The sequence below is a fragment of the Schistocerca americana genome, chromosome 8, assembly GCF_021461395.2.
Source record: "Schistocerca americana isolate TAMUIC-IGC-003095 chromosome 8, iqSchAmer2.1, whole genome shotgun sequence".
NCBI classification, from domain to species: domain Eukaryota; kingdom Metazoa; phylum Arthropoda; class Insecta; order Orthoptera; family Acrididae; genus Schistocerca; species Schistocerca americana.
The window spans coordinates 298,648,300-298,669,604 of NC_060126.1; positions in this window are offsets into that span (position 1 = coordinate 298,648,300).

Here is a 21,305-nt window from a genome sequence, read left to right on the forward strand (position 1 = left end):
CTGACGACACCGAATCCATTATCAGTACCTCTACAACTCCTTAGATGACGTATGTCGTCATCGTTTCAAAATCGACGTCTTCTTTCCAGGTGTAAATTTTTTTGCGGCTGAGTATGTAGGATGGTCAGAAAAACTCTGGAAAGTATGTTAGGGTGTTGCAGAGTATGTTGTGCTGAAAAACAAATGTTAAGAAGAAATTCGATATATTACGCCGTTTTCGAATCAATAAGTTACTATAAGTACAATATTTCAAGTGAGCCAGGCACGCTATTGCGAGTCCAAATTCAAGGGGTTCGCCTTATGTAATTACTGGTACTTGTTCTTATAGCATATATGATAGAGAACGATCCAGGCCCACTCAGACCCGGATTCAATGCTTATTGATGTCCTGTCTCCAGTTTTTGCTTCGTTTCCCGTCCGGTTTTAGGAAACCAAATGAAGAACACATATGACGATCCCGACACCGGTGGGCCGCTTGAAATTGAGTGTCCAAAGGCCCGATTGGCTAATTTCAATGCTAATTAACTCAGAAACCCCGCAAAGTATCGATTTTTTTCTTAAAAGTTATGCTCAGCATAGACTAAGCTGCAATAGACTCAGATGCTTTTCAGCCTGTTTCTGATGACCCTGTACATTCACTACCTGTCCTAGGTATCACTGCCTACAGATGGGCGACTTGTTTCGCGTAGCGGCAATGCATTATATACGAGGATAAATCAATTATAATCCGCAAAGTAGTTATAAAATTGTATTGTAATCAAATAGGAAACTTACAAGAACATAATTTTTCGACATAGTCTCCTTGCGTTTCAACGCACATGGTCCATCGTTGTACAAGCTTCCTGATGCCCTCATAAGTGAAGGTTTTCGGTTGAGCTGCGAGCCAGGAATGCACCGCTTCTTTCATTGCTTCGCCCGAGGCAGACCGACGGCCCCTTAATGTCTGTTTGAGTGGACCAAACAAGTGATAGTCAGAAGGGGGCAAGATCGGGACTATATGGAGGATGATCCAGTACTTCAGATTTGAGTTTCTGGCGCGTTTCAGTAGTGTGGGCAGCAGTATGCGGACGGGCAATGCCATGCAACAACATGACACCTGAATGAGATTTTCACTCTGCAGCGGAGTGTGCGCTGATATGAAACTTCCTGGCAGATTAAAACTGTGTGCCCGACCGAGACCCGAACTCGGGACCTTTGCCTTTCGCGGGCAAGTGCTCTACCATCTGAGCTACCGAAGCACGACTCACGACCGGTACTCACAGCTTTACTTCTGCCAGTACCTCGTCTCCTACCTTCCGAACTTTACAGAAGCTCTCCTGCGAAACTTGCAGAACTAACACTCCTGAAAGAAAGGATATTGCGGAGACATGGCTTAGCCACAGCCTGGGGGATGTTTCCAGAATGAGATTTTCACTCTGCAGCGGAGTGTGCGCTGATATGAAACTTCCTGGCAGATTAAAACTGTGTGCCCGACCGAGACTCGAACTCGGGACCTTTGCCTTTCGCGGGCAAGTGCTCTACCATCTGAGCTACCGAAGCACGACTCACGACCGGTACTCACAGCTTTACTTCTGCCAGTACCTCGTCTCCTACCTTCCGAACTTTACAGAAGCTCTCCTGCGAAACTTGCAGAACTAGCACTCCTGAAAGAAAGGATATTGCGGAGACATGGCTTAGCCACAGCCTGGGGGATGTTTCCAGAATGAGATTTTCACTCTGCAGCGGAGTGTGCGCTGATATGAAACTTCCTGGCAGATTAAAACTGTGTGCCCGACCGAGACTCGAACTCGGGACCTTTGCCTTTCGCGGGCAAGTGCTCTACCATCTGAGCTACCGAAGCACGACTCACGACCGGTACTCACAGCTTTACTTCTGCCAGTACCTCGTCTCCTACCTTCCGAACTTTACAGAAGCTCTCCTGCGAAACTTGCAGAACTAGCACTCCTGAAAGAAAGGATATTGCGGAGACATGGCTTAGCCACAGCCTGGGGGATGTTTCCAGAATGAGATTTTCACTCTGCAGCGGAGTGTGCGCTGATATGAAACTTCCTGGCAGATTAAAACTGTGTGCCCGACCGAGACTCGAACTCGGGACCTTTGCCTTTCGCGGGCAAGTGCTCTACCAACTGAGCTACCGAAGCACGACTCACGACCGGTACTCACAGCTTTACTTCTGCCAGTACCTCGTCTCCTACCTTCCGAACTTTACAGAAGCTCTCCTGCGAAACTTGCAGAACTAGCACTCCTGAAAGAAAGGATATTGCGGAGACATGGCTTAGCCACAGCCTGGGGGATGTTTCCAGAATGAGATTTTCACTCTGCAGCGGAGTGTGCGCTGATATGAAACTTCCTGGCACATTAAAACTGTGTGCCCGACCGAGACTCGAACTCGGGACCTTTGCCTTTCGCGGGCAAGTGCTCTACCACCCGAGCTACCGAAGCACGACTCACGACCGGTACTCACAGCTTTACTTCTGCCAGTACCTCGTCTCCTACCTTCCGAACTTTACAGAAGCTCTCCTGCGAAACTTGCAGAACTAGCACTCCTGAAAGAAAGGATATTGCGGAGACATGGCTTAGCCACAGCCTGGGGGATGTTTCCAGAATGAGATTTTCACTCTGCAGCGGAGTGTGCGCTGATATGAAACTTCCTGGCAGATTAAAACTGTGTGCCCGACCGAGACTCGAACTCGGGACCTTTGCCTTTCGCGGGCAAGTGCTCTACCATCTGAGCTACCGAAGCACGACTCACGACCGGTACTCACAGCTTTACTTCTGCCAGTACCTCGTCTCCTACCTTCCGAACTTTACAGAAGCTCTCCTGCGAAACTTGCAGAACTAGCACTCCTGAAAGAAAGGATATTGCGGAGACATGGCTTAGCCACAGCCTGGGGGATGTTTCCAGAATGAGATTTTCACTCTGCAGCGGAGTGTGCGCTGATATGAAACTTCCTGGCAGATTAAAACTGTGTGCCCGACCGAGACTCGAACTCGGGACCTTTGCCTTTCGCGGGCAAGTGCTCTACCATCTGAGCTACCGAAGCACGACTCACGACCGGTACTCACAGCTTTACTTCTGCCAGTACCTCGTCTCCTACCTTCCGAACTTTACAGAAGCTCTCCTGCGAAACTTGCAGAACTAGCACTCCTGAAAGAAAGGATATTGCGGAGACATGGCTTAGCCACAGCCTGGGGGATGTTTCCAGAATGAGATTTTCACTCTGCAGCGGAGTGTGCGCTGATATGAAACTTCCTGGCAGATTAAAACTGTGTGCCCGACCGAGACTCGAACTCGGGACCTTTGCCTTTCGCGGGCAAGTGCTCTACCATCTGAGCTACCGAAGCACGACTCACGACCGGTACTCACAGCTTTACTTCTGCCAGTACCTCGTCTCCTACCTTCCGAACTTTACAGAAGCTCTCCTGCGAAACTTGCAGAACTAGCACTCCTGAAAGAAAGGATATTGCGGAGACATGGCTTAGCCACAGCCTGGGGGATGTTTCCAGAATGAGATTTTCACTCTGCAGCGGAGTGTGCGCTGATATGAAACTTCCTGGCAGATTAAAACTGTGTGCCCGACCGAGACTCGAACTCGGGACCTTTGCCTTTCGCGGGCAAGTGCTCTACCATCTGAGCTACCGAAGCACGACTCACGACCGGTACTCACAGCTTTACTTCTGCCAGTACCTCGTCTCCTACCTTCCGAACTTTACAGAAGCTCTCCTGCGAAACTTGCCCGCGAAAGGCAAAGGTCCCGAGTTCGAGTCTCGGTCGGGCACACAGTTTTAATCTGCCAGGAAGTTTCAACATGACACCTTTCGACAGCAATCCTCGGCGTTTGTTCCGAATTGCAGGCTTTAGCCTGTCTGTAAGCATCTCACTGTAAAGTTCCCTGTTTATTGTTGTGACCCTTTCCCCATAATGTTCCAGTACTGGACCTTGTGCGTCAAAGTAAACCGTAAGCATCAGCTTCCCTGCGGACAGTTGGGTCTTGAACCTTTTCTAGCAGGGAGAATTTGGATGTTTCCATTTTTCGTCACCAGTAAGATCCTGTCTAAGAAGTTGTCCCCTTCGTTACCATAGCGAACCAAATGTTTTTTTGCAGATGTCCCAGTGCGTTTGTTTATGCAACCGTGTGATCAGTTTTGGGACCCATTTTGCACAAACTTTATGAAACCCAAGTCTGTTGTGAATGATTACGTAGGCAGAGCCGTGACTAATTTGCAGACGATGTGCCACTTCGTCTATAGTTAATCGTCTGTCTAAGAGAATTATTTCACGTGAACGCGCAATGGTTTCTTCATTTGTGGCGGTAAACGGTCGTCCGGTACCTTCATCGTGCGTAACACTTGTGCGAGTATTTCGATATTTTTCAATCCATTCGTAGACACTCCCTTGTGGCGAAACACTGTTCCTGTACTGTACCGAAAGTCGTTGATGAATTTCGGCCCGTGATGCGCTTTCCGACCACAAAAAACCGATCACTGAACGTTGCTCTTCTCTGGTGCAAATAGTCAGCGGACCAGGCATGATTATTCGCATGGCAGCTATAACGAAACTAACCTAGCAACTCGAAAATTGCAAAGATATAACAACAAATAAAAAAAGCATGCATCATCAACAGTACTAACACAATAAACAAAAATATAACTAAATTACGGATAATAATTGACTTGCCCTCTACACAAACACTCGTCGTGAGGCAGTCGATCTACACTCCTGGAAATGGAAAAAAGAACACATTGACACCGGTGTGTCAGACCCACCATACTTGGTCCGGACACTGCGAGAGGGCTGTACAAGCAATGATCACACGCACGGCACAGCGGACACACCAGGAACCGCGGTGTTGGCCGTCGAATGGCGCTAGCTGCGCAGCATTTGTGCACCGCCGCCGTCAGTGTCAGCCAGTTTGCCGTGGCATACGGAGCTCCATCGCAGTCTTTAACACTGGTAGCATGCCGCGACAGCGTGGACGTGAACCGTATGTGCAGTTGACGGACTTTGAGCGAGGGCGTATAGTGGGCATGCGGGAGGCCGGGTGGACGTACCACCGAATTGCTCAACACGTGGGGCGTGAGGTCTCCACAGTACATCGATGTTGTCGCCAGTGGTCGGCGGAAGGTGCACGTGCCCGTCGACCTGGGACCGGACCGTAGCGACGCACGGATGCACGCCAAGACCGTAGGATCCTACGCAGTGCCGTAGGGGACCGCACGGCCACTTCCCAGCAAATTAGGGACACTGTTGCTCCTGGGGTATCGGCGAGGACCATTCGCAACCGTCTCCATGAAGCTGGGCTACGGTCCCGCACACCGTTAGGCCGACTTCCGCTCACGCCCCAACATCGTGCAGCCCGGCTCCAGTGGTGTTGCGACAGGCGTGAATGGAGGGACGAATGGAGACGTTTCGTCTTCAGCGATGAGAGTCGCTTCTGCCTTGGTGCCAATGATGGTCGTATGCGTGTTTGGCGCCGTGCAGGTGAGCGCCACAATCAGGACTGCATACGACCGAGGCACACAGGGCCAACACCCGGCATCATGGTGTGGGGAGCGATCTCCTACACTGCCCGTACACCACTGGTGATCGTCGAGGGGACACTGAATAGTGCACGGTACATCCAAACCGTCATCGAACCCATCGTTCTACCATTCCTAGACCGGCAAGGGAACTTGCTGTTCCAACAGGAAAATGCACGTCCGCATGTATCCCGTGCCACCCATCGTGCTCTAGAAGGTGTAAGTCAACTACCCTGACCAGTAAGATCTCCGGATCTGTCCCCCATTGAGCATGTTTGGGACTGGATGAAGCGTCGTCTCACGCGGTCTGCACGTCCAGCACGAACGCTGGTCCAACTGAGGCGCCGGGTGGAAATGGCATGGCAAGCCGTTCCACAGGACTACATCCAGCATCTCTACGATCGTCTCCACGGGAGAATAGCAGCCTGCATTGCTGCGAAAGGTGGATATACACTGTACTAGTGCCGACATTGTGCATGCTCTGTTGCCTGTGTCTATGTGCCTTTGGTTCTGTCAGTGTGATCATGTGATGTATCTGACCCCAGGAATGTGTCAATAAAGTTTCCCCTTCCTGGGACAATGAATTCACGGTGTTCTTATTTCAATTTCCAGGAGTGTATTAGTGAAAACCAAATATTAATCTCTACAATATATATAAGTTCCTCTATAGCTGAGTATTTGATGACTCCCTTTTGTTGTCACGAAATGTCATTTCAAACCCCAATACTACAAGGAAAAGGTAACTGTACATATATTACACAAGATTGTTCCTCATGAATTGTTCTATCAATCAGCGAAAACCGTATCAATAGTCCCAGAACATCTCGTGAGATTAGCCTGCACTCAGAGAATGTGGCGCGGGCTTAAATTTTTGTATTCGTATAGCTATAATAAATCAAATAATTCTAAAACTTGTCAATTCACTTAAATGTCTAGGCATTATTATTACAAATGACTTAAACTGGAACGATTGCACAGAAAATGTGGTGGGGAAGGTGAACCAAAGATAGCGCTTCTTTGACAAAACACGTACAGCAAGCAACAGATCTGCTAAAGAAACTGTCTATATGATCATTGTCCATCCGCTCCTGAAATACTGCTGCACGACATGGGATCTTTACCACACAGATGTCAGAAAAAATTCGACGCAGAATACGGGAGAGAGTGTCACGGATACGATACGTGGTTGGGGTGGCAGTCATTAAAACAAAGAGGTCTTCCGTTGTGGCGGGGTATTTCCATTACATTTCTCCACCAATTTTCTCATCCGCACGCGAAAGTACAATGACGGAAATAAGAAAATCGGAGCACTAAGAAGAAGGTGTGTCACATAAACGAAAGATGGTAGTAGTGTTTCTACATCTTAGTAATGGTGTCTCTTAAGATTTCAAGCCAGTCACATAAGACTGACTCTAGAAGTGTCAGTATGAGGATGCAAATCGGGTGTGCCTTAAACACACTCTTATAACGGTCATGGGTATTAGTTACCTTTGCGATTGGTCGTAGAGAGTTGATGTTAGTCAATAAAGCCTTTAAACTGGCTAAAACGTCCTTATCAACACCTCATTGGGTTTGAAGAAGGTCGTGTAATAGGGCTACGAGAAACTGGATATTCTTTCTGCGATAGTGCAGAGAAACTTTGCAGGAATGTAACCACTGTACACGACTATTGGCAGCGAAGGTCAAGAATGTACGGTCGCAGGAAGACCTGCCTCCGGACGGCAACGTGGCACTACCGAGAGGGAAGACCATCATGCTCGGCGTATAGTTCTGGCGCATCGTACAGCATCTGTAGCAGCAATATGAGAAGCAGTTGGCACCACACTGACAAAACTAACTGTTACAAACCTGTTACTTCAGGGACATCTCCGACATATACGCCCCGTAGCGTGCATTTCACTGAACCTATAACACCGTCATTTGCGATTTCCGCGTTGTCAAGCGGGAGCTCATTGGCGGACAGGGTGGAGTTCTGTTGTGTTCTCTTATGAAATCTGTAGCGTCTCAGTGCCAGTGATGGAAGTGTTCTGATCAGGAGGAGGCCAGTTGAGGACCTGCTACCAACCTGTCTGTGTGCTACATACACTGGGCGTACACTTGGAATTACGATCGGGAATGCGATTTCATATGAGAGCAGTGGCACTATCGTGGTTATCCTGTGGATCCTGACCGCAGGTTTGTACGTAGCCTGGTGATTCGATCTATTGCACTACCAGTCACGAACAGCATTTCAGGAGGTGTTTTCCAGCATGATAACGCTCGTCCACAATCCGCGAGGGTATCCCACCACACTCTACAGAGTGTCGAAATGTGTCCTTGGCCTGCTCGATCACCAGCTCTGTCTCCAATCGAGCATATATGGGACATCATAGGACGACAAGCCCAGCGTCATCGAAAACTGTCTCTGTATTGACCGTCCAAGTGCAACAGACATGGAACTCCAACCCACAAACTGACATCAGGCAGCTGTACAAAACAATGCGTGTGTATTTGCACATTCGCATTCAACATTGTGGCGGCTGCACCGGTTATCAGTGTACCAAATTTTCACATCGGCAATGACATCTCGCTCTTACATAACCAGAGATCTTGCAACCTTAATCACTTAAATATGTTATCTAGACAAATGCAATACCGAAATTTCGTTACATTAAATCTGGTGTTGTGATTATTTTACCGTCAGTCCATTTTTTGACGGCAAACTATATGGAGAGGAATGATCATCCAAATGAGAGAAGTTAGAGCTCTCGTAGAAAGATGTAAATGTTCCATCTTCTTATGCGGTATTCGAAGGTGGAGCGATCGACTAATTGTCTGAAAGAGATTCGATGAACACTGTAGAAGACACTTAAGTATGACATGCAGTCGGCCGAAGTGGCCGTGCGGTTCTAGGCGCTGCAGTCTGGAACCACGAGACCGCTACGCTCGCAGGTTCGAATCCTGCCTCGGGCATGGATGTGTGTGATGTCCTTAGGTTAGTAAGGTTTAACTAGTTCTAAGTTCTAGGGGACTGATGACCTCAGATGTTAACTCCCATAGTGCTCAGAGCCATTTTTTATGATATGCAGAAGAGACATTAAGATTCATACGTTATGCGATCAATAGGTCGCGCCACGGTCTCTAGTAGAACTTCTTTGAGTTAGGAGGGATTGGTTCGCGTGGAGATTGGAGGGACAAGGGCAGTGACAGTGAGACCGGCCGAGTTGGAACTTGATGGCGACAAGAGCAGTGAGCCGGCAGTTGCAGGTTGGTACAAGTTCGGAAATTAAGATACAGGCTCTGAGCGTAGCTGCGATACCAGGAATAGACACTCAGGCGAGTTCCTTGATTGAGAAGCATTATTACCCAGGTTGGAGCCGGCTGTAAGCCTTTGGAACTGTGAAGCGCAGACTGAGGGAAGGGGCGTGTTGTGTGCTTCAGCGACTCACCGGTCCTGGAGACAGACGGCGGATCGCGGCTGCGTTGAAGTTGTGTATCGGCTCCATGCTCTACTTCCTGGATCGTTGAACAGATATGTCTGTTCAGCTCAAATGGTACAAATGGCTCTAAGCATGGCTCTGAGGTCATCAGTCCCCTAGACATAGAACTATTTAAACCTAACTAACCTAGGGACATCACACGTATCCATGCCCGAGGCAGAATTCGAAACTGTGACCGTAGCAGCAGCGTGGTTCTGGACTGAAGCGCCTAGAAGTTCTCGGCCACAGCGGCCGGCCGTCTGTTGAGCTTCCGATTTGATTTATCGGATACGAGTGAGCCAATCACCGGCAGTAACCACAGCAATGTCTGCCGTTTCCTGTACATGTATTGCGTACCTTTATTCCGGTAGTTCTAAAATTGTTTCTTCGAGGTTAACGTCCAGTTCCATATCAGACTTTTGTTACTGATCGCCCTTCCGTCTCTAGGCAGGAAAGTCGTGTGTGCTGTCCTATGAAACTACTGAATTTGTTTACTGCTCCATCCTGATTATTGTTTGTTGTATGGCGCCTGAAATGTTGCGGCTCGAATATATACTTTTAGTTGGTTCATTTCATCTTCCATATCATGCATGCTCTATTACTGGGACGCACAATTTCATCTAATGTCTTATTGTGTGTTTATACTTCCTAGACTGACTGTATTTTTTGGCTGTTTGTAAGTGTAGGTCTTTGCGGTTTAATGATTCATTTGTTCATCCCTCTCCCACGTGGCACGAGTTTGCAACAGTGTGTGGATGGAACTCGAACTCCCTGCTCGGTAACTGTGTTTAGATCTATGTCGCCCAAGGGTTTTCGTTTATTTGACTCCATTAACCCATTGAAAAACTGTTAACCTGTTTTTCTTGCTGCTGTAATTTTGAGTGTCGTGCGGCAGCCTTCGATCGACATTAGAGGCCTGACGCAATTCCTGTACTAGATTTCGCAATTCTCTGTTAATTAGGCTACGATTTGTATCTCTTTTGTTGGGACTTGGGAGAAATCTGCCTCGTTGATAGAGCAGGCGAAAAGTCTGAATGTGGAGCCAAATTCACGCGCGACTGAATAGCCAGCGGAGTGCAGGTGACCTTGCACCACTTAATCTTTCTGAGACCACTACACCTTTCCACGACTGGGTTGTCCAAAAAATGGTTCAAATGGCTCTGAGCCCTATGCGACTTAACTTCTGAGGTCATCAGTCGCCTAGAACTTAGAACTAATTAAACCTAACTAACCTAAGGACATCACACACATCCATGCCCGAGGCAGGATTCGAACCTGCGTCCGTAGCGGTCGCTCGGTTCCAGACTGTAGCGCCTATAACCGCACGGCCAGACTGGGTTGTACTGCAAGTCGATGTAGCTATTTGTGTCTTAATCATAGCGCGCCAACCGCAGCTCTCCTTTTAATGTTTTAGAATTTCTATGTCATCTAAATTGTTGAAGTGTCAACAAGCAAATTTGCAAGTTGAGTAATTACTAGATTTATTTACTTAAATGCGTTAATGGCAGTTTCGCTTGCCTAACTGAATGGTTATTAATCTTACTAATTGTATGCACTGCTGGTTTTAGAAGTGGCCAAATGCTAGGGGATTTAAGATTTAATTTCGTGAAAGTTATCACTGTTTGTACCAATGAGGACACAATAATTAACACCAATACAATGTGGTTATTTCTGTGACGTGCCTTGTGCATCTCTGCTACCTGGTGGCATAGTACTTCTCTAGTGTGGTGATTTTTTGTGAAGGATATTTCTATTTTGAATTGTAAATCGTAAAGTTTCTTTCAAGAAAGAGATTTTTTCTGCTTTTATTCTACTGCTGCAGTTTTTATTCTTGTATTTTATGTGTTTGTTACTTTCAGTCTGATACAGTTTTAAGATTGTAAATTATTATGTTTCTTAGAAGTCTGTGTAACTAGAGGTTTTTTAAATAGATGATTAATAAATGTAATTTAAGGTGTACTGTTAAAATAAAGGAAAAGTTCACAACACAAATGATCTGCAATCTCCTATCGGCCCTGTCTTTCCTACCACAGACGGCCTACTATGTACCAATCTCGTAGCAGAGCGTGGTTATATCTGGAGTGAAGGTTAGGAATTTATTGAGCAGCATTTGTGTCACTATATATAGTTGCATTTTGATACTCTATTTTGCATATTTCGTGTTTAAACACAAGTGCTGTTACTCTTCAGGCTTTCCCGGCGATCTAATGACATCTTGGGTTGTCGGGTGTTCTGCCGGATATCAGCGTCGTACTTGCACGATATTTCGGTCACGTAGCTCGAGACCTTCATCAGGTGCGACCTGAGACTGCTCCTCGAGTGGACCTGGTCCAGTATTTATGCCTATGGTCTTCCCCCTCCACCAACGGCTTCAGGCGCTTCCTCTGTGGTCCGCGCCCATTCCCTGTGACCTGCTGGAGCGTTGCCGCTCCGTTTTTCGTCTGCTGCGGCTCTGGATGTTCCCTCTGCGGTCCGCGCCCACCAGTCCCACTTCTGGGTGTTCCATCTTCGGTCTGGTGCTCCTCGCAGTCCGTCAGGGGCTCGTTTGCCATCTCCATGTCTCTGGTTCTTCTGTTTGTGTAGTGTTGCAGCTGGCCCCGTTGCTCCTTTAACAATTCCAGAGCCGGATCCCAGGCTCTGCTTAGCTGGTACCCTGTGTCACGATTCATAAGATCGTCAGCCATTTTAATCTCAATCGATTCTCTTACAACACTGTCCCAAAATCTGGGTGTTTGTGCTAGAATCTTGGTATCCTCACACTTCATGGCATGATCTAGTTCTAGACAGTGTTCAGCAATGGCTGACTTAGTCACCTGTCTTAATCTAGTGTGCCTCTGATGTTCTTTGCACCTTATCTCCACAGTTCTTGTCGTCTGGCCAATGTAGGACATGCCACATTGACAAGGTATATTGTAAATCCCTGGTTTTCGTAATCCCAGGTCGTCTTTGACACTCCCCAGCAGTCCCCCGATCTTGTTGGATGGACAGAAAACACACTTGATATTGTGTTTACGCAGGATCCTACTGATTCTGGCAGAAATAGAGCCAGCATAGGGCAGATATGCCACCTTCCTTGCTTCATCTTGGTCTTCTTCAGGAACCTGTGGTATAGTGGCTGGTCGGAGTGCCCTCTCAATTTGTCTGTCCATGTATCCATTCTTGGAGAAAACTGTTTTGAGACGTTCTATCTCTATGGGTAGATTCTCTTGGTCTGATAGGCACGTGCTCTGTGGACCAAAGTCTTCAGAACCCCATTCTTCTGTGCAGTGTGGTGACAACTGCTGGCCTGCAGATATAAATCAGTGTGTGTAGGTTTTCGGTACACCACTGTGGCCAATTGATCCATCTGCTTTCCTCTGGACTAGTACATCCAGAAATGACAGCTGGCCGTTCTTCTCCAGTTCCATGGTGAACTTGATATTAGGGTGGCACGAGTTACGATGTTCAAGAAACTCATTGAGCCTGTCCATCCCATGTTCACCAGGGTACCAGCTAAGCAGAGCCTGGGATCCGGCTCTGGAATTGTTAAAGGAGCAACGGGGCCAGCTGCAACACTACACAAACAGAAGAACCAGAGACATGGAGATGGCAAACGAGCCCCTGACGGACTGCCAGGAGCACCAGACCCAAGATGGAACACCCAGAAGTGGGACTGGTGGGCGCGGACCGCAGAGGGAACATCCAGAGCCGCAGCAGACGAAAAACGGAGCGGCAACGCTCCAACAGGTCGTGGTGAGCGGTCGCGGACCGCAGGGGGAACGCCTGGTACCCCAGACCGTAGATGAAACCCCCAGGAGCGGGTTTGGTGGGCGCGGACCGCAGAGGGAACACCTAGAACCGCAGCGGACGGAAAACGGAGCAGCAACGCTCCAGCAGGTCACAGGGAATGGGCGCGGACCACAGAGGAAGCGCCTGAAGCCGTTGGTGGAGGGGGAAGACCATAGGCATAAATACTGGACCAGGTCCACTCGAGGAGCAGTCTCAGGTCGCACCTGATGACGGTCTCGAGCTACGTGACCGAAATATCGTGCAAGTACGACGCTGATATCCGGCAGAACACCCGACAACCCAAGATGTCACAATTGCTGTTGTTTCCAAATCTGGGTTCCACATGCGTTCCATTCCACAATGAGTCTGGAGTCATGGTCGGAATTGGGTGTTTGAGAAAGGAACAGCTGAAGTAAGTGTGTCGTATCTGTTGATTAACTGAAGATGGATGTGTTTGCGAATATTGTCACGAGTTCATGTGGCTGTGGGGCACCAGTCCTGGTGACGATGAAATGGATAAGGACAGGTGAGGGTTGCCCTTAGAATATTGTACTACTCCCCTCTCTGAGCTGCAGTGAACCTTTCAGTTCCCAAAACCCAGTGCCCAAGTTCATCGAATGCAGGCGCAAATAGCGCGTTTGTTAAGGTAGGGTGAAGATTTAGCTATGGAGGTTAATGATCTTCAGCTCAGACCTCAGATTGACTGGTTTTGTAACAGGGAGGTTAGTTTGTAGATTGGTTTGAGCGGCTTAGAACAGGAGAACTTTTAGGGGCTATGAGTCCAGGAAAAGCGAAGTTACCATTTCAGGAATTCCCTCGTCATCAAGAACTGCTGCTATAGAGTAACTTCCTGCCGGATTTGCTAAATTGCCCTATCCTAATCTGAGTTTGTTGCAAGGCATACAACGCCTCGCTGTTGACACACTGCAGGAGTTAGATAGTTCTTCGTGTTTTTTTGGTAAACTAAAAAAGCAAGTCAAGGTTTTCCAAGATGTCGTGGAAAAGCGTTTTCCAGCTGATCTATAGGTTGTGTCAAGGGTCCTTGTTCAAAATGGTCGGTGCGGTTTTAGATAGAAGGTGATCCTTAAAAGAATAATTCGCTCGGGTTCTGAGGGAACATTTGTCTGTTACCGTAAAAAGCGACCTTTTTAATTATTATTTCTTTTGTTTTAAGAAGGAGGATAAGGAACTAGTTCACTATATACAGCAGTTGTAGCTTTTGGTCTGAGGTTGTGAGTACTATCTTACAAGGTATTAAGCCGGAGGATCGTTTCATGGTTCTGTTTGCTGACAGACTCATGACCAATCACGACTTGGTTAGTCTGGCTACTCTGGTGGAGGGGTTAAGCAAGTCGACCAAAGGAGAGCTGGCGAGAGGCCGTCGTCTCAAGTTTTTTCAAATCCCGCTCCAGTAGCGGGATCTGCTAAAAAGTCGTCAGCCTTTAAAGATCATTGCTGTCTTTGTGGTCGGCAGGGACATTTTGCCCATTAGTGCCAGTCCGTTGTCAAGGCATGCCCTAGCAGCTGCCGCCATAAGAGGGCCCAACGTGTTAATGGTTCAGTCTTACCCTATCAGTGTAATAAACTTAAAGCAGTGACTAAAAGTTCTCTCCCTTTCGTTAGCTCTAATGTTAATCAAGAGCCCTTGTGTGCTTTGTTGGACCCTGGTAGTAGTCTCTGTATGTCCATCTTTTCAGAAACGCTTGCACGATCTCGGCTATTAAGTACAGAATGTCAAATCAAACATCTTTCAACAGTCTAATTTCCAAACTGTTATTTTACTGGGATTACCAGTTTCGGGGACATATTACGCCATTTTAGGGCACCCTAACAGATGATATTTGAAGTGACTGCTCTATCAAAAATCTACAGAAACCAGTCTTTGAACGTTGGCCCTGTTTTGAACAAAGATGTCCCTACATGTTTGCCAGGGGGCCTGAAGATGGCGTAATATATCGCCGAATACCCTAGTAAAATCACAATTTGGAAATTAGACGGCTAAAAAGTGTATGATCTGACATTCTGGTAATAGTGTTTCGCTATGAGTCGTCGGTGTATTCCAAACACCGCCACATTTGTAAGCTCCCTGATTTCAAACCGACATGTATATCATGTAGAGCCGTTAATGGTCAAGCTCTTCCCTCATTGGCCACGCACGCTTTTCTTGTTGGATTGGCGAGTTTTCTGGGCCTATGGAAGTTTTGGTGACGGAGGGTCTCAGTACCGACCTTTTATTGGAATTCAATTTTGTTAGTCGAATTAGGCTCGTATTAGATTATACGTGCCGCCAATTTTATTTTGGATTTCGCCCCAAAATGAAATTCTATTTTTGCCACGGGTGGCGAACCCGTGTAATAATCTTGTATTTAGTACAGACTGTGATATGACTCACCTGCCTCCCAGTCAATATCAAGTCTTGCTAGGTATGTTGCATAGTTTTTCTGAGGTGCATAGTGACCCATTAAGTGTTACCAACCATACTGAATTTCACACTTTGTTGTTTGATCAGATTCTGATAGGACAGTCAGTGTATCAGTTTTCTGCACCCAAAACGAAGGTGCTGCGCGGGTTAGTTAGCAAAATGTTTGCAGAGGAGGCTATTGGCCATCGACCTCGCCGTTTGTGCTTCTGGTCGTGAACAATAATTGAGGAAGATTCTGACTGATTGTCGACTACCGCGTTCCTAATCGAAAGGTCAAATTGGAGTCCATTCCCCTTCCCGATTTACATGACTGTTTTTCTAGGTTTCCAGGTGCTTTCGTTTTTTTATTTGAATCACGTCTAATACCAAATTCCTTTGGCCAAAGAGTCCTAGGCGGCCCTATCGTTTTGTACAGATTGGAAATTACACGAGTTTCTTCTGGCCTGCCTCTCAGCGCTGTGTATCTTTCCAGGTTGCTTTATTCCGTACTTGCTTATCTCATGTTCAAAGGTGTCTATAAATATCTCGATGACGTCGTAATTTATAGTGGCACTTTTGACAATCATTTGGAGCATCTACGTCTTGTTCCTGAGTATCTGGGACAAGCAGGTCTTACAGTCAAACCATGTAAGATTACATTAGCCCAGCATGAGATGTTGATTCTTGGACATGGTTTCTGCAGAGCGGATTAGCATTTACCAGGCAAGGGCAAAATCCTTTTATAGTTTCTCAAAATCAAGAAGTGCATTGCTCATTTTATAGGGATAACCATTTTTTTCGGATATTCCTCCCCAGATTAGTAGGAGTGACTGCTCCCTCGAACTTTCGGCGAAAGAAAGGTGAAACTTTCGTCTGGACTGACAGCCAACAAGCCGCATTGATATAGAGAAGATCCAACGGAGAGCAGCGCGCTTCGTTACAGGATCATTTAATAATCGCGAAAGCGTTACGGAGATGATAGATAAACTCCAGTGGAAGACTCTGCAGGAGAGACGCTCAGTAGCTCGGTACGGGCTTTTGTCAAAGTTTCGAGAACATACCTTCACCGAAGAGTCAAGCAGTATATTGATCCCTCCTACGTATATCTCGCGAAGAGACCATGAGGATAAAACCAGAGAGATTAGAGCCCACACAGAGGCATACCGACAATCCTTCTTTCCACGAACAATACGAGACTGGAATAGAAGGGAGAACCGATAGAGGTACTCAAGGTACCCTCCGCCGCACACCGTCAGGTGGATTGCGGAGTATGGATGTAGATGTAGATGTAGATTCTCTGAAAATTGCATTGAGTAATGACCAAGTTCTGGCGATCCACGACTTTTACCACTCGTTTATATTTCAGACCGATACCGCTTACTATGGGGTTGCTACTGTTCTTCTTCAGTAAGAAAATGAAATGGGCAGTGATGATCTTAGACGATTACTCTATGTGCCTATCTCCCAGCGAGATCTGTAAATTTGTAAATTTATCACTCGTAAAAATTTTTCTTTGTCATTATTTATCCGACTTCTGACTTGAAATTACCTTGAAATGCTACATCTAGGTGCAGTAATCGATCCTGGATATCAGATCGAGCGAGGATAAGTTCCGAAACGCATCATACGAGTAATAAAGCCATTCTTTGCCCGATTTTTTACGTTTAGCATTGCAACCCAATATCCCTCAGTGGATATCTACTAATTATTGTAATAAAGGTCGTCTTCCTCTTGAATAACTCCATGTCACATTTATGTTACTGAACTTAAAACCTTCTAGAAATTCTTTGAATTCCTGGGACTGATGCCTTGCCACTGTCATTGTTAATAACAGGCAAAAGTGGTCGAGATCCTCGATTCCTGGAGCGGATGAAGTGTCTGTAAATATAGTTAAGCATGTATAGAATCCTCACTGTGCTGATCCCACTGACATATGACCAGTTGTTTTTATTGGACTTCCATTTCTTCTTGATAATCTTACCGTAGTGTAAATTTCCTGGCGGACCCACCGGAGCGAGCCACAGCAGGCTAGGATGTGCGCGGGCAGTGCTGACGACGACGACTTTGCGGTCTGTCGGCGAAACGTGTAGCACGCGGCGCCTGCTGATGCGGCAGCCCGCACACCACCGGTGTCTGACTGGCATCTGGCACGGACGGGGCAGCAGCTGCCGCCTACACAGCCGGCTCCAGCGACGGCGTCTCCTGGTGATGACTAGGCCGGACGCGCGTCACGCGCCACCGGCTCGCAGCCTCGTCAGCGCCCGCCCTGCTCCTACGTCACACGCGCCGCTTACTGCCAGCCCCGCTGCGGCGATATCGGTCTGTGGACGTGGGGTCGGCAGCCACCACTGGAGCGGAACGGGCAGAGAGTTCGCCGTGCCGGACATTGGGTGCGCCGTACTGCTCATTTCCGGGACGACGTGCATTTCACTCTCACGCTGAGGTGGGGGACAGTGGGCCGTCCATTCCGCCGTCATCCCGTTCCTGGCTGCTCGGTGTGCGAGGCAATGTTACGCTAGTTACATGGCTATTTAACGTATCGGTTAACGCGCTGGGTGTGTCTCCGCTTCCCAAGGGAGTGTACTGTTCAGAATGTGAGCAGTTGACGCTCCAACAACTAGTTCCACTAGACTTGGGCCACAATCAGAGCAGTACTCTTAGGTTGTTCGCAGATGATGCTGTAATTTACCGTCTAGTAAGGTCATCCGAAGACCAGTATCAGTTGCAAAGCGATTTAGAAAAGATTGCTGTATGGTGTGGCAGGTGGCAGTTGACGCTAAATAACGAAGAGTGTGAGGTGATCTACATGAGTTTCAAAAGAAATCCGTTGGAATTCGATTACTCGGTAAATAGTACAATTCTCAAGGCTGTCAATTCAACTAAGCACCTGAGTGTTAAAATTACGAACAACTTCAGTTGGAAAGACCACATGGATAATATTGTGGGGAAGGAGAGCCAAAGGTTGCGTTTCATTGGAAGGACACTTAGAAGATGCAACAAGTCCACTAAAGGGACAGCTTACACTACATTCGTTCGTCCTCTGTTAGAATATTGCTGCGCGGTGTGGGATCCTTACCGGGTGGGATTGACGGAGGACATCGAAAGGGTGCAAAAAAGGGCAGCTCGTTTTCTATTATCACGTAATAAGGGAGAGAGTGTGGCAGATATGATACGCGAGTTGGGATGGAAGTCATTAAAGCAAAGACGTATTTCGTCGCGGCGAAATCTATTTACGAAATTTCAGTCACCAACTTTCTTTTCCGAATGCGAAAGTATTTTGTTGAGCCCAACCTATATAGGTAGGAATGATCATCAAAATAAAATAAGAGAAATCAGAGCTCGAACAGAAAGGTTAGGCGTTCGCTTTTCCCGCGCGCTGTTCGGGAGTGGAATGGTAGAGAGATAGTATGATTGTGGTTCGATGAACCCTCTGTCATGCACATAAATGTGAATTGCAGAGTAATCATGCAGATGTAGATGTAGAGTCTGCCTTCTCCTACGCTCTCCTTCTCAATACATCTGAGGTATGCACATGTACATTTACATGTCTACGTCGTTAGTATGCAATATCCACGTCAGTCTCTCTGTTGTAGGAAGGATAGGGCCGGAGGGAGATTTCCTCTTTATTGTAACAGCACACACTAAGTTAACTTTGCTAAATATCTACTGGAAAAACATCTACAGTTGGACTGATTACTAAGAAAGGATAATACACAACCATAAATCTGTACCAGATTCATTAATAGCAAACTGATTAAATACGATAATGAAAACTGTAGCAGTCCAATAAAAGATATAAGAATTCCTTCACGAATGAAATTTTAGGATTTACAATTCAGAATAGAATTATGCTCCCCAAAAAAACACCAGATAAGAAAATTACTACATGGAGAGCTAGCGGAAGTGTGCAAGGCACATAAACGAAGTAACCAGGTAAAACTGATGTTACATTCTCCTTCCTGAATTGCAAAAATAGTCAGTAAGAACCTTCTCGAAATTAGAAGACTTTAAATCACCTAATATTTGACAAGTTCAAACACGAACAGAGCATACAAGATGTAAGATTAATCATAATCCAGTTAACCGACCCACACTGGCATAAACTCATTTAAGTACATAAATATAGTGCCTACTCAATTGGCATATTAGCTGGTTAACACTTCAAAAATTTAGATCAGCCTCAATAAAAAAGTTAAAACGAGAGCTGCAGTCAGCGAGCAATGATTACGACGCGAATAAATACATCGACGTGCTATACAACCACGTATTGACAAGGCGAAGTGGGCTCTGAATGAAGGAGTGGTGCCGCACCACCTGCACACAGCTGGCTGTTCCGTCAGACGCGGACCTGGCTCGGCCTGCGTCTGCTCTGTCTACAAGGCAGATTTCACGCATGTCCCACCAAAAGAAACACATATAGTGACCTGATTACTGGAGAAATAGAACATTTAGTACAGGTAACGGCAGGCCTCTACTACAGACAGAACGCCGCTGCACAACAGTCATAATTACAGAAACGAGAACAGGAAGGAAATAATTTTTCAGTGAGTTAACGGAGTCAAATCAACGAAACTTGCAAGGCGACCAAAATCTAAATACACTTACCAAGCAAGAAGTTTGACTGCCACTCACAAATTTTAGCAAACTCGTGCCACGTGCACGAGAGGTAAACAAGTAACCGCTAGGCGGAGCGGAGCACTAAACACAAAGCTAACGCGTTTGGTTGGCTAACGAACACCTAACAGCAGATAGAATATAACCTTTGAACAACATTACATCCATGACTAACGTAGTAGTAACAAACGCCAAATAATGTTCTCAGTGACAGAGAATTAACAACTAAGGTTAAAAACAATAAAAAAAACACAGTCAGACTCGACAGCACAAACACATAATAGACAACAGCAAATTGTGCGCTCCAATATGTGGACAGATGGCACATGAAATGAACCTACTTAAAATATAAATTTGCACCACCAGAAATCCGACGCCTTACAACAAATAACAATAAGATTGTAACATTAGGTAAAGAAAGAAATTCTACTGATAGGAGAGCCCACACAGCTTATCTGCCTGGAGACAGAAGCGCGATCAATAACGAGAAGTTTGATATGGAACCGGACGCGAACACGTGAACCTGGAACAATCAACCAGAAAACTAACGAACTTAACAGTCACAGCACTAGTACAGGAAACGGCAATTGTAGTTATCCTTACTGCCGATGATTGGCTCACTCGTATATCATAAACCAAATCGGAAGCTCACCAAACGTATCCGTAGAATAATCGATGAAGTACAGCTTGAAGCCGACACACAGTTTCAACATTGCGGCGGTCAGCCGTTCTCCTTGAAGTCGGTGGGTCGCTGAAGCACACAACACTCTCTTTCCCTCGATACGCTCCCCTCACGTCTAAACATTTGCAACCGAGGTAATAATGGTTTGCCTTCCAGGGACCCGCCTGAGTGTCTCTTTCTGCTACGCTCAGAGCATGTGACTGTCAACTGCCGAACTTATATCAGCCAACAGCTGCCGGCTCACTAGTGGCCCCGCCGCCAAGTTACAGCTCGACCGCCTCGCACCCAGCGAACTATTTCACATTCCCGTCTCATTTCCAGTATCCTACCGCCTCCTATCTCCAAGCCAACCCTAATACAAAGATGTTCTGCTAGAGACAGTGGTGCGACCAATGGATCGCGCAGTGGTTCATTTTCCACATTCAACCAAAGGTGAGGGGGGAGGACGGAATAGAGAGGGCAAAGACTCAACCCACACGGGACAGTGCGGTTTAACCTGGTTCCGGTGGACACACAATTCCTTCTCATTTTCCCTCATTCCCAAGCCTGAGCGAAACAGAACTGGAAAACTCTATTACCTTACAGGGACCAACGAAACGGTGTGCCAGTTTACCGGAAGCTTTACCTGAAAGATCCCTACCCCTGAACTTCCTAACGAAGACCACATCTACCACTTGCAAGTTCCCCAGGGTCCGGTCCTGGTGATACTGCGTCGCTTCTCTCTTATCGGCGTTTCGGATTTTGGCCTTGGGCTTAGCCCAGCGCCAGTTACCTTTGAATACCTGAGGAGTAAGCTCATTGGGTAGGAGTTCATGAAAGGACCAATCGTTTGCCAGTGGGAAAATGAAAGGATAAGTCAATA